We start from the raw sequence: 12530 nt of genomic DNA, 5'->3' as shown, positions 1-12530 counted from the left end.
AGCAACACTAGAGCAGGGCAGTAGATGATCATGGGATTTGGCAGTCTCTCGTTCGTAGGGTTGTCATAAAACAAAGTTGACTTGATGAAGACATTCTCATATATAATTAAAACAAATCTTGCAAGAATGTACATCTGGAGGGAGAGATCTATATCAAAGTGACTCTGACTAGTCAGTAACAAATGTACCTGAAACCCTGAGAGAATCTATGGCATGAATTTTTTATGAGTAAAGGACTAGAAGGAATGTTATTAGCAGCCAATAGCACTCAAAACCAAAATCTCTGGAGATCACTTCTCATTGAGGATATAAACACATCAACATGACTTCGTTTCATGCCGTTCCATATAACATGGAGTTTGCCCTTAAGATAGCTTGAGAAACGGATATACTGCCTGAGGGAAAGCAAATACACTGAACAGGGAGCTGTTATTTAGTGTTATATAACCAAACTGTAGACAAGTAGGATTTTTGTACCAGGAAAGAATTCATTTTTATTATAAGGATGGGGGGGGGGTTGTTGTTGTTTTTTACCTTTAGACAGCCTAGACCTGCTTTTTGTCCAACACTCATCGGCTGCAGTCCTGTAAGACACAGAGAAACATTGTTTTGCATGTGGAGCAACACCAGGCTAAACCATGTAGCACCTACCTAGACTTACAGTATAGACTGTGAAGCCCCATCACACACACACACACACACACACACACACACACACACACACACAGCCATTCATGGAGGAATGGGTGTGATTTCAGAAATATTTGGTTATGTTTCTGTTACCAGACACAAAATGATAACATCTGCCCTGAGCCTTCCAAAGGATCCCAGAAGTTCTCAGTGCTGATATAATAATTTTGTATCTGACCAGACATTTTTCCTGTGCAGCCCTTGGACCACATCCAGCCCCTGGGTTCCCACTGTATGGTCCCTGAAGCCCCCTCAAGCCCCACAGAGACATCCAATAAGCCCCCAAATGGCTTGAAACATTTAAAACACAAATACCACAACAAAGTGGCAATTTGACTCTCATGATATTATAATATCCTCCCACCTCCTCAAAGCAATACAGAACCTGCAGAAATAAGCTGTATTTGGAGCAATTTACGGAACGAGTTGCTCTGGGAATGGCCATGCAGCCCACAAGGGATGTGTGCACAATAATGAAAAAAGATCAAATGTGTCTTTCCCCACTGCAGTAGTTTATGAGGGTTTTTTTAAATACACACACACACACATGGTATTTCAGAACTTCTTTGCAAATATTTCACTAAGACAATGGCCAGTATTCTTTATCACCTACTAAGCTAAGTATAACTATGTATGCTGAATTAAGTAACCCCTCCTGTCCCAATTCCCAGTCCACCAAAGCTGATAAACATCATTTGCCCATGTTTCCATTCACCAGCAGAACAGCCCTTCTTCTCCCCATGCAGCTAATACCCAGTAAAGTAGGTTGAGAGAGGGGTTATGATCATGGCAAAAATGTCACAATCATGATTAAGGGCCGAAACAGATGACCCTTTAAAGTCACTGTCTGCATGGCTTGGGAGTGCAGTGTTTATATGCTGCATGCTCCAACATTGCTTGACACCACCCAAAAGTTGGGTGGCTGCCCAGACATGGATGGCTTCAAGGAGCTCCGGCAGAGATTGTATGCCGTATGGTGCCACAGCAACTTCAAGCTGCCATGGGGCCATGGAGGGGCAAGAAAAGCCAGCTTTTCCCCAGCCAAAAAAGGAGCAGATCTTTGCCATTCCTTTTTCATCTGGCTTCAAGGCAGATTGAGGCCATGGCATGTGTCTGTTTCACCCCTAAGTAAAGACTGTGGATAGGAAACAGTTAGCAACATTTACTCATCCATAACTGTTTCATACTCATGATTGCTACATAGTCATGATTGTGACACTATTGCCATGACTGTAACTCTCACCCCTATAAAACAAAACAAAAACTATGTTAGCAGAATCAGCTCCATAGGAAGAAAAAGATCTATTCTGTTGTTGATTGGTATTTGCATCAGGTCTGAGTATGGTCAGACCAGGAGAGGTGATCTAATTAGGTATACTAAGTAGGTGATAGATAATACAGGGCAAAGGTTTTATGCAAAATAACAGTATTTACTGTTGCTGCTGCTGAAAGAAAGTATTATTCTTTTTCTTTTACTCTCACATTCCTTCTGGCCTTTGATCCTTATGTTCAGTTTTAGAGTTAACTTTTGGAAACATTTTAATTGACTGACTTTTTAAAAAAGTGGTTTTGAATTATTTTTAAAGACTGTTTTACCTATTGTGCATTGCCTTAGATGTCTGGGGCAACAAGAGGCAATGAACAAGTACTTTGAACAGTTAAATAAATAAACATAAAACTACAAGCAAACAAAGTGGAACTTCAACAAATAAAACATAATGACCAAATGCACTGAATAACCCTGACCAAATAGAAGTTGCAACGATCAGTTAAAAGGAAGATGGAATAAAATTAAAGCAATAGTACAACAATATGGGGAGGGAGGGAGTATATTTCCAGTGGAAAAGAAAAGAAAACAATAGACTCATACAGTTAGAAAGACTTGTACATTAACCAAATTAATATCCTACCTTCGTAGACTGAAATCTTCATTTTCCTGAGAGCACAAAAGTGCATAGCCCAGATTTTATGATTTGGATTTGCAGGAGCCAGGCATTTTCAATTGGAAACACTATGAGAAACTTGGTCAAAGTCTAACAGTGTCTTTAATTTACCAAATTTGACCATGTACTGTTTCCCGACAAAAGGAGAGTGTTCCAAATGTCAAGGCCAGCATGATACTTATGCAACCTGACATCTTAAATGCACAGATCAGCTTTCAAATAAAGCCTGAAGACTATTTTTTCTCTAGAATTCACTCTCCCTACAACAGAGTTTTCTAGTGGACTTACCTCCTTTGAGGAAACACAGTCCCTTTACAATGGCAATATTTTCATGAAGCATGTGATGGAAGGTCAGAGCTCAGGAAAAAAAAGGAGAACTACTATAATAATAAATACAGAAAAAGAGAAAGTGAAAACAAAACAAAAAAGGAAGAACAGGAGACCTTTTCTACAAGCAATCTAAGGAAAATTTAAACCAAAAGCGAGGATGCTCTACAACCAGCAGGGTAACACATTATACAGTATAACCAAGTTGAAATAATAGTAAAGAACAACATAAAGAAGATAAGAGAATGAGAGATTAATCTGAGGAAGAATCATATAAAGACAAACCTTCAATTTTAGAAAGTGAATTTCAAGCTGAACTTAACTTCTGAGAATACAAGGCATCAGGCACATATGGCATACCAGTAGAGCTGCTTCAGTCTACAGAAACAGAGGCGCTTTCCAGACCACCCAAAAGGGCAGTCTGCCGGCACCCGTGATTGCTGCACCAGGGAACCGTAGTGGCCAAACCACACGGTTCCCTGATGCCGCAAACAGAAGCCGCAAAAAGCGGCTTCTTTTTGCGGCGTAGTAATGACGCCACAAGGTGCCAATGGCACACTTGCAGCATCATTACCGCACTGCAACGTGCAGACGCTAAGCGTCCGCTACATCAAAATGGCAGCGCCACGTACAATGGGTGCTGCCATTTTGTACATGCTCAGTGCGTGCTAGGGTTAGGGGCGTCCGGAAAGGACGCCCCTTTCTAACCCTAGTACATGCCGAGCACGTACTTTTGGGCGGTCTGGAAACTGCCAGAGTCTACTCTAGTTCTAACTAGAATCTGTCAAGAAATATGGGGGGGGGGGGGGGGAACCAGTGGTCCAGAGATTGGAAACACTCAATATACATGCCAGTCCCCAAGAAAGGCAACACAAGGGATTGAACTAAGCACAGAAGCATTGCATTAATTTCCCATGCAAACAAAATGATGCTCAAAATTGTACAACAAAACCTTTTACCATATATAGACTGAGAAATGCCAGGTCCAAGCTCAAGAGAAGAGGCTCCTGAGGACAGAATATGTAGAAACAGAATGGTTTCCAATTGGCAAGGGGGCCACAGGCAAGGCTGTATTTTATCACCCCCTCTGTTTAATATGTATGCTAAACATATCATACATAAAGCAGGACTAGAACTGGAGGAAGAAGATGTGAAAATTCAAAGAAGGAATATTAGTAGTTTAAGATATGCAGATAGAACCATACTACTAGCAGAAAAAAGCAAAGGTTATTGAAAAAAAAAGTCAAGAAAGAAAGTGAAAAGGCAGGTTTACAACCAAACATTAAGAAAACAAAAATAATGAGTAGATAATGAAGATACTGAAATAGCTCACAATTTTCTTATCTTGGCTCAGTCATTAATCAGAATGGAAATTGCAATAAAAAAATCAGAAGACTAGGACTTGGAAGAACAGCTACTAAGGAACTACACAAGATCCTGAAAGGCATATAATATTAAAGTTAGGGTTGTGCATGCCATTATATTTACCATTTGTATGTATGGTTGTGAAAACTGGACAGTGAATTAAGCTAATAGAAAGAAAATCAATTCAGTTGAAATCTGGAGCTGGAGAAGAGTTCTATGGATACCCTGGACTGCTAAAAAGACAAATAAATAGGTCCTAGAACAAATCAAACTTGTACTTTCGTGAGACACCAAGATGAGAAAACAGAGTGTCATAGTTTAGACATATAAGAAGATATGGTTGACTAGAAAAAATTATAATGCTTGGTAAAGCAGAAGGTAGTAGGAAAACAGGAAGACCTCATTACAGATGGACAGACTGGAAAACAGAAGGAAGTAACATCAACAAACTAAGATACGCAGATGGAAGAGGGTTTTTTTTTGGGGGGGGGGGTCAGAATTTGTTCAGAAAATGTTTCCCCTTGCCTTCCTCTGGGAGAGTGTGACTTGCTCACAGTCACCCAGTGAGTAGGAATTTGAATCCTGGTCTCCCAGAGTCCTAGTCCAACACCACACCGGCTCTTGCTTCTACTGTTATAGAACAACGATTTCATTCTAGTCATATAATCATAGAATCAAAGAGTTGGAAGAGACCACAAGGGACATCCAGTCCAACCCCATCCTGCCATGCAGGAAATCTCCATCAAAGCATCCCCGACAAATGGCCATCCAGACTCTGTTTAAAAACCTCTAAAGAATGAGATTCCACTACACTCTGAGGGAGTTTGTTCCACTGTTGAACAGCCCTTACTGTCAGGAAGTTCCTCCTAATGCTGAGGTGGAATCTCTTTTCCTGTAGCTTGCATCCATTGTTCCGGGTCCTGTTCTCTGGAGCAGCAGAAAACAAGCTTGCTCCCTCCTCAATATGACATCCTTTCAAATATTTAAACAGGGCTATCATATCACCTCTTAATCTTCTTTTCTCCAGGCTAAACATCCCCTGCTCCCTAAGTCGTTCCTCATAGGACATGGTTTCCAGACCCTTCACCATTTTAGTCGCCCTCCTTTGGACATGCTCCAGTTTCTCAACGTCCTTTTTAAATTGAGGTGCCCAGAACTGGACACAATATTCCAGGTGGGGTCTGACCAAAGCAGAATACAGTGGCACTATTAGTTCTCTTGATCTAGACACTATACTTTTATTGATGCAGCCTAAAATTGCATTGGCCTTGTTAGCTGCCGCATCGCATGGTTGACTCATGTTCAACTTGTGGTCTACTTGGACTCCCAGATCCCTTTCACATGTAGTTTCATTCAGCCAGGTGTCCCCCATCCTATATCTGTGCATTTCATTTTTCTGCCCTAAGTGCAGTACCTTACATTTCTCTGTGTTGAATTTCATTTTGTTAGCTTTGGCCCAGCTTTCTAGTCTATTCAGATCATTTTGAATGTTGATCCTGTCCTCTGGAGTATTAGCTATTCCTCCTAATTTGGTGTCATCTGCAAATTTGATAAGTAAGATCCCAATTCTGTCATCCAGGTCATTGATAAAGATGTTGAATAACACTGGGCCCAGGACAGAGTCCTGTGGGACCCCACTGGTCACTTCTCTCCAGGCTGAAAAAGAGCCATTGTTGAGCACCCTTTGGGTTCGTCCCGTCAACCAATTACAAATCCATGTAACAGTTACTTTGTCTAGCCCACATTTTACAAGCTTGTTTGCAAGAATGTCATGGGAAACCTTGTCAAAGGCCTTGTTGTTGTTGTTGTTGTTGTTGTTGTTGTTGTTGTGTGCCTTCAAGTCTTTTCTGCCCCCTGGCCACCCTCTCATGGGGTTTCCTTGGCAAGGTTTGTTCAGTGGAGGCTCACCATGGCCTTCCTCTGAGGCTGAGAGAGTGTGATGCCCCCACCCAGTGGGTTTTCATGGCCGAGCTGGGATTTAAACCCAGAGTCATAGTCCAATGCTCAAACAACTAGTCCACACTGGCCCCAACAATCCACTTTAAAAGCTTGGTCTTATTCCCAGGATGTCCAGATGTCTTCACCACAAAAGAAGGCACTACAAAATGGAAGACATTCAAGAAAAAGGGAAGACAGGACTCAAGAAAAGCTCAAAACACCCCTAGAAATGTTAATACATGCTTCTTAGTCATGCTCAAAATGGAGGATGTTTTAGAAAATCTCCTGGACAGAAGGTTGAAAAGGAGGACATGTCTTGGAAGAGGAGGAGATCTGTCCTGCCCTGAGGCAAACCTATCATGGGGTTTTCTTGGCAATATGAGTTTAGAGAAGCTTTGCCATGGCCTTCCTCCAAGGCTGAGAGAGTGTGGCTTGCCCACTCTTGTTGTTGTTATTATTATTATAGTTTATTTCTAAAGCACTGTAAATGGTGTGCCTACTATGTGTCTTTTCTTTCGCCCTGGAGCCATTTCCATCCTTGTTTCATAGGCTGCATCTACACTGCAGAAATAATGCAATTTGATACCACTTTAACTGCCCTGGCTCCATGCTATGGAATCCTGGGATCTGGATTTCTGAAGGAGATTTCACCTTCTCAGTCAGAGAGCAGTGGAGCCACAACACTACAAATACCAGGGCTCCATAGCATGGAACCCACAAGATGACCAGATGTCCTCTTTTTCTGGGGTATATCTTACATTTCAGTCTTCTGTCGAGGAGAAATTCTAAAAATGTCCTCCTTTTTGAGCATCACTAAGAAGCATGAATTTATAGTTACTGTATATGAGGGGTTGCAGCTTTTACTTGGTCATGTCCTCCATTTTACTTGAAAGCCCTACATTTTGCGGTGCCTTGTCCTCCTTTGTGGTTAAGACAGCTGGTCACCATGGGAGCCAAAAGCAGCTAAAGTGGTGTCAAACTGCAGCCCTAGTCCTTTCACCTGGTGACTCTACTGGTTTTCTTCTCTCTCTTGTGACACTCTTTTCTGCCCCTTGGGGGAAGATTTTTGGTTTTTAGGGGTCATAAATGGACCACCACTACCCCACAAATTCATGGGATGGGCTCCAGATTTTTCCACATCATTAGAATGAATAATGCTTCCAGCTTGCAAAAGGAATATGTATGCATTAGTCTCCACTCTAAATATTACAGCCATAAAAAAAAGTCTTTAACTTGTAAAAACCTAATTGGCTTTTTGACTAATTCTCAATACTGTGAGGAGAGATTGGAACCTAAGTTTTATGTCACGTTTAGCTTTAACAAATGAAACAGCGGAGATCAAGGGGTGAAAATAATTATGAGGGGCAACAGGGGTGCCAAAACATTTCTCACCTAGGGTGGCAAAATACCTAGAGCCGGCCCTGAATTCAATGCAATTTCAACTGTTAATATTTCACAGTTCTGACCTAATCTCTGAAAATAAAGGTTCATTGCTTTCACTAAATCTGCTTTTTAATAGTATGCACAATTATTAAAATGTACTCTGCTGCTTTGAGGAGTTTCAAATCTGTGTTCACACTGGCACAGCACCCTTGAAGCTTAGGGCAATGTTGCTCAAAGTGGTAGACTGCAGATCAGTGCTGGTCCAAATGCCATTGGTTACTGATTGACAGCAATTTTCCAGGAAAGAAAGAACTAGTTGTAGTCAGTCTACTGTTCCAGCCAGAGCTGTGAAATACCAGCCTCTGGATTCCCGCATCAAATACCTTGAGAATTACTGGCTTAAGAGATACAGTTATGACAAAACACTGAACTCTGTGTGTCATATAAGTCTCTTGACATCTCATCCTTTTTCATCCTTTAAATCTAAGATCATTATATGCCTTTAAACCCTTAAATTTCCTTTTTAATATATATTTTTCCCTTCCCAATTACCATTTTCACTACTAGTGTGAGTGATTCTATATTCCATCAAGAGAATTCTAGGTACTCTACCAGCATAATACATAAATAAATTCACTAGAAACAGTGCTGTGTTTTGTCTGTATTCTTCATTCTGTAGAATTTCCTCCTGAGCAAAATTTGCCACAACCATGCCATTGGCAACACTGCTGTATCTCACTACTGAACGAGAATTCTCATGAAGCTTCCGGATAAGAGTTAGAAGTCTCCTATCAATATTAGTAGCTTCAAATTTTTCCCATAACTTATTTCTTGGAATAAGATCAAAAGTTGACTTGAAGTTGATGAAGGCAGCATAAAGTGCTCCCCTGGATGTAAATGTATATTTCTTGATTACATGTTGTAAGACCAGGGCATGATCAGTTGTAGAACGGTTGTTCCTGAAGCCAGCCTTTAGTCTTTAATGTTTTCTTCTTCTAGAATATTAACAAATTAGTTTAAAGCCTTCCAACTCAATATAACACATATGCTACGTTTTAAGTTGCCCCTTCCTGCTACACTGCTGTGTTTTTTTTAAAAAAACCCTAAATAGCATTGGTCAGAATCCTGTTGGATGCATAAGAATCATGGGCCCGTTCCACTTGGGCACCCTAGCACCCTTTCTGGACGCCCCTAACCCTAGTACACGCCGAGCGCATACAAAATGGTGGCACCCATTCTACATGGGCGCTGCCATTTTGACGTAGCGGACGCTTAGCGCCCGCACGTTGGTGCAGTAATGACGCTGCAAGTGCGTCATTGGCACCTTGCGGCGTCATTAGTGTGCCGCAAAAAGAAGCTGCTTTTTGCGGCTTCTTTTTGTTGTGTGGAGGAGCCGCGCGGTTTGGCCGTTGAGGCTCCTCCGCACAGCAAATTAGGGTGCAAAAATCCTTTAAATCTAAGTTACAGTGCTACACAATGAATCCCATTCTGACCACCATACCCCCCCCCCCATTCTCACTTATGGGGAGCAGCTGCTAAGATTGATGGAGATTTGTTCTCTAGGTGATTGGGAAGCAGCTGACTGATGTTCCCTACCCTTCCTGCTTGCAATCTCTAGTGCAGTAAACAGAAGCAGAATGCCTACTGCAAATCCTCTTCATACCAGAGATCGCTCACATGAGGGAGCTGAGACCATTACAAGAACCACTCTAACCTCCAGTACAGATCTAGAGATATGCTACAGATAAACATATTTTGTGTGAAGTGTGTCAAAAAATATGACTGTACAATAATCAAAACTATTTATAGAAACTTCAAAAATGACCTATTGGTGTCACAAAAAAGACATGCAGTACACAATATGGTGTGCCATTGCAAACATGGGGCAATTGATTCTTCAGTCACTAAATATACGTAGAGTCCAAATGTGATGTACAGAAAGATCAGAAGACCATATTACATAAATAATATAAGCAACTCAGACAAGATGCTAGCTGATACCTCTATCAGTTACAGCAGCTGCTTCCTGGTAAACAGAGACTGGAGGGCTTTCAGAGGCTCTATGTATTCCCTAAACTTGAGGCTAAACCTGAATACAAAACAATGATGTGTGCATAACTCTAGGTTACACATTCATAAGTACAAAACAGGATTTCAGCCATTATTTTTAAAATTAGAAACATCCCTCCACAAAAAAGCACACAAAGAGAAAACATATTATTATAAAATTTTAGACCATTCCTTCACAAGCATCAAGAGCCAATTTATACACATGTTGGGAGATAAAATAGCAAGTACTTTGCAGTGAAGCATTGTGGAAGCAGAATTAAATTGCCAGCTATCTCATCTTCATTACAGGTATTGACAATCCTCTGTCAACAAAAGGGTGGAATAACAATAAAAACAAGCAGCAGAAAGTTCCTGGTTTTGTTGCAGGAATATTACAGGTATTATTTGTCCTTAATGCACTTTAGGTCTCTGCATGGTGTGCAACACATTAAAATGTAAAATAAAGAACTAACATATATAAATATAAAGCAATGATCAGAGGCAGCAGAATGTAAAACCATCAGCAATTTCTGAAGTGTAGTTAATTCCTTAATTCATGGCTCTGTTTGGATAGAAGAACATGACAACTTCATGTGAGGTGTAGCCATTGGAACTAAGTGAATGCCAGGATTTAGGATTAAAACAAAAATTTATGTTATAAAAGAATGGCTGTTAGATCAAACTGTATTTTTAGTAGAAGACAGATCATGTGCAACTGGTTTATTTATGAAAATTAAGATAAAACAACAAAGGCTTTATGATGTAACTATAACTTCCAAATCTGCAGATTGAAAGAGGTTAATTAAGAAAAAAATAATTTGATTAAATAATATGGGATGACACGCATTTCTTTTAATATGTTAATAGTGCAAACTTTTGAAGAGCCAGATTAAATAATATTTTAATCCATTTGATTAGAGTTGGGAAGTTAAAAGTAACTTTACATACAAACAAAGCTCATCCGTTTATGAACCTATTAGCATGTCTAATGATCTGTGACATTACTTTGCCATCGGTTTTTCCTGTTCTGCTGTTAGAATGAGTCCTAACCATGAGCTGCTTTTCCTTTTAATTAAACTAGAATATCAGGACTGGAATAGCTTCTTACAGAGTCCTGTTGCAATTTTGCTCAGCCACAGTTTTCTTATTTTAGAACAAGCTACAGGGACATAGGAGCTGGCTTATAACAGATCATTTAATATGTGTATCTAGCCATAGTACTGTCTACTGCATCTGTTAGCAGGTCTACAGAGTGTTAGGCAAAGTCCTTTGATAATGAGAGGTGAAGAAATGGTCCTTTGGAAAAGCACAAATTGGAAATGTCATGGATTGAGCCCAGGACCATTTTTCAGGCAAACTTTGTACTCTACCAGCAAGACAAAGGGCCCAAACAGAGAGGCCAAAATAAAGTTAGCCTCTATATACGTTGCATTGATTCAATAGGTCTACTTTAGTTGGGACTAACAATTGGATTTAGGCCTATATGTTTGCACTTTAGAAGAAGGTCTTATTAAAAAGGATGAGCCATTAAATTGTATTCAGTTCCATTTCCAAGGATTATTTTGTTATTTTTTCTTATTTTCCCCCCTTTTCTTCCTTGTGCTGGGTGCTGGCCTCCTTTGTTTTCTCCACCATTCAATTGAGGAGCTGAAGCAGCACTGCTCCTTATAACCTCCATGCAGCCTATCTTTCCCCTTACATTCTTCCATCTAGCTCTCCAGTTTTTACCAAATATGCATCACTGTTCAACCATCATGCTTATGTCCTAGAGTTCCTATTTCATGACAGCACAGTAAATCTGTAGAAAGTGGCAAAATAATCTGGATCTGCATTAGTGGAAAGAGAATTTGTATAGGAAGAGTTACCAGACATAAGGGGTTAAACACCATCTTGCATTGGAAGACATCCATCTGTCACATAGCTAGCTCTCCATAGCTACATTTCCCAATCCATATACCCGAAAAACTCACCTTGTAAGCAGTACAATCCCCTCACAACACAAAAATTTCCTTGTTCTCAAAGAGCAAGAGGGATGAGTGAGGATGTATCCAACTATTTTTGTCTAGCTGGATTCTGTAGTGGAGGATACTGCAAATGCCTCTCATAGATGCCTCACTGCAGATTATGTCCTTGAACATGTCCACCTACAGGGAAATAGCTGGATATGTCCCCACTCATTACCCTGCTCTCCAACAACACACAAATGGCAGGGGTGGGGAGGCTGCACTCCTTACATAGTAGTTTTTGGGGAGATTTTGGTTGCTGCGGGGGTGGAGCAGAATTCCCGCATTTGAAATGATCAAACAAGAGAGCTGCAATGGTGTACATCTGACTTTCCCAACTGCAATTCACAAACAGGATGATAGCCACCTTATCCTGCAGTACCAATTTTCCAACTTCCAAATGTGAGGCTGCTGGTTAGTACAGTAAAACATAATCAGAGAACCTCGGATTCTCAGACTCTGTTCTTGACTGGTTTAGATCTTATTTGTCAGACAGATCTTTTGCAGTAGTCATGGGTGGTCAGACGTCGTCCTTTGTTCACTTATCTGTTGGAGATCCCCAGGGCTCTGTTCTGGGTCCCCTTCTGTTTTCTCTCTACACACTGTCCCTAGGAAAACTCATTAGTTCTTTTGGCTTTTCCTAGCATTTGTATGCCAATGACACTCAGCTGTATCTTTCCACCCCTGACCTTTCTCCGAGTCTTGAACACCAAGCTTCATTTTGTATGATTCTATAATTAATAATAATAATTTGTTTTATTTATATACCGCTATTCCAAAGATCATAGCGGTGAACAGCAAGTAAGCTAATTAGCAAGTAAGCTAATTTGCC

The 12530-nt window shown here is 40.5% G+C and overlaps 1 long non-coding RNA gene across 3 annotated transcripts in view; it reads right to left on the bottom strand.

Annotated features, from left to right (window-relative positions):
- LOC121922761 overlaps positions 1-2738 on the bottom strand; it is a 38681-nt gene extending 35943 nt beyond the window's left edge. For all 3 annotated transcript variants that reach the window (XR_006102225.1, XR_006102227.1, XR_006102226.1), the window contains exons 1-2: positions 2601-2738; positions 535-584 (exon numbers count right to left, since the gene is read on the bottom strand). This is a non-coding gene — a long non-coding RNA (uncharacterized LOC121922761). The remainder of the gene's footprint in view (positions 1-534; positions 585-2600) is intronic.
- Between the last annotated feature and the right edge of the window lie 9792 nt (positions 2739-12530).

This window comes from Sceloporus undulatus, chromosome 2 (genome assembly GCF_019175285.1).
Source record: "Sceloporus undulatus isolate JIND9_A2432 ecotype Alabama chromosome 2, SceUnd_v1.1, whole genome shotgun sequence".
Lineage (NCBI taxonomy): Eukaryota > Metazoa > Chordata > Lepidosauria > Squamata > Phrynosomatidae > Sceloporus > Sceloporus undulatus.
Note: the sequence above shows the minus strand (reverse complement) of the source record. Positions and strands in the feature narration are given on the sequence as shown.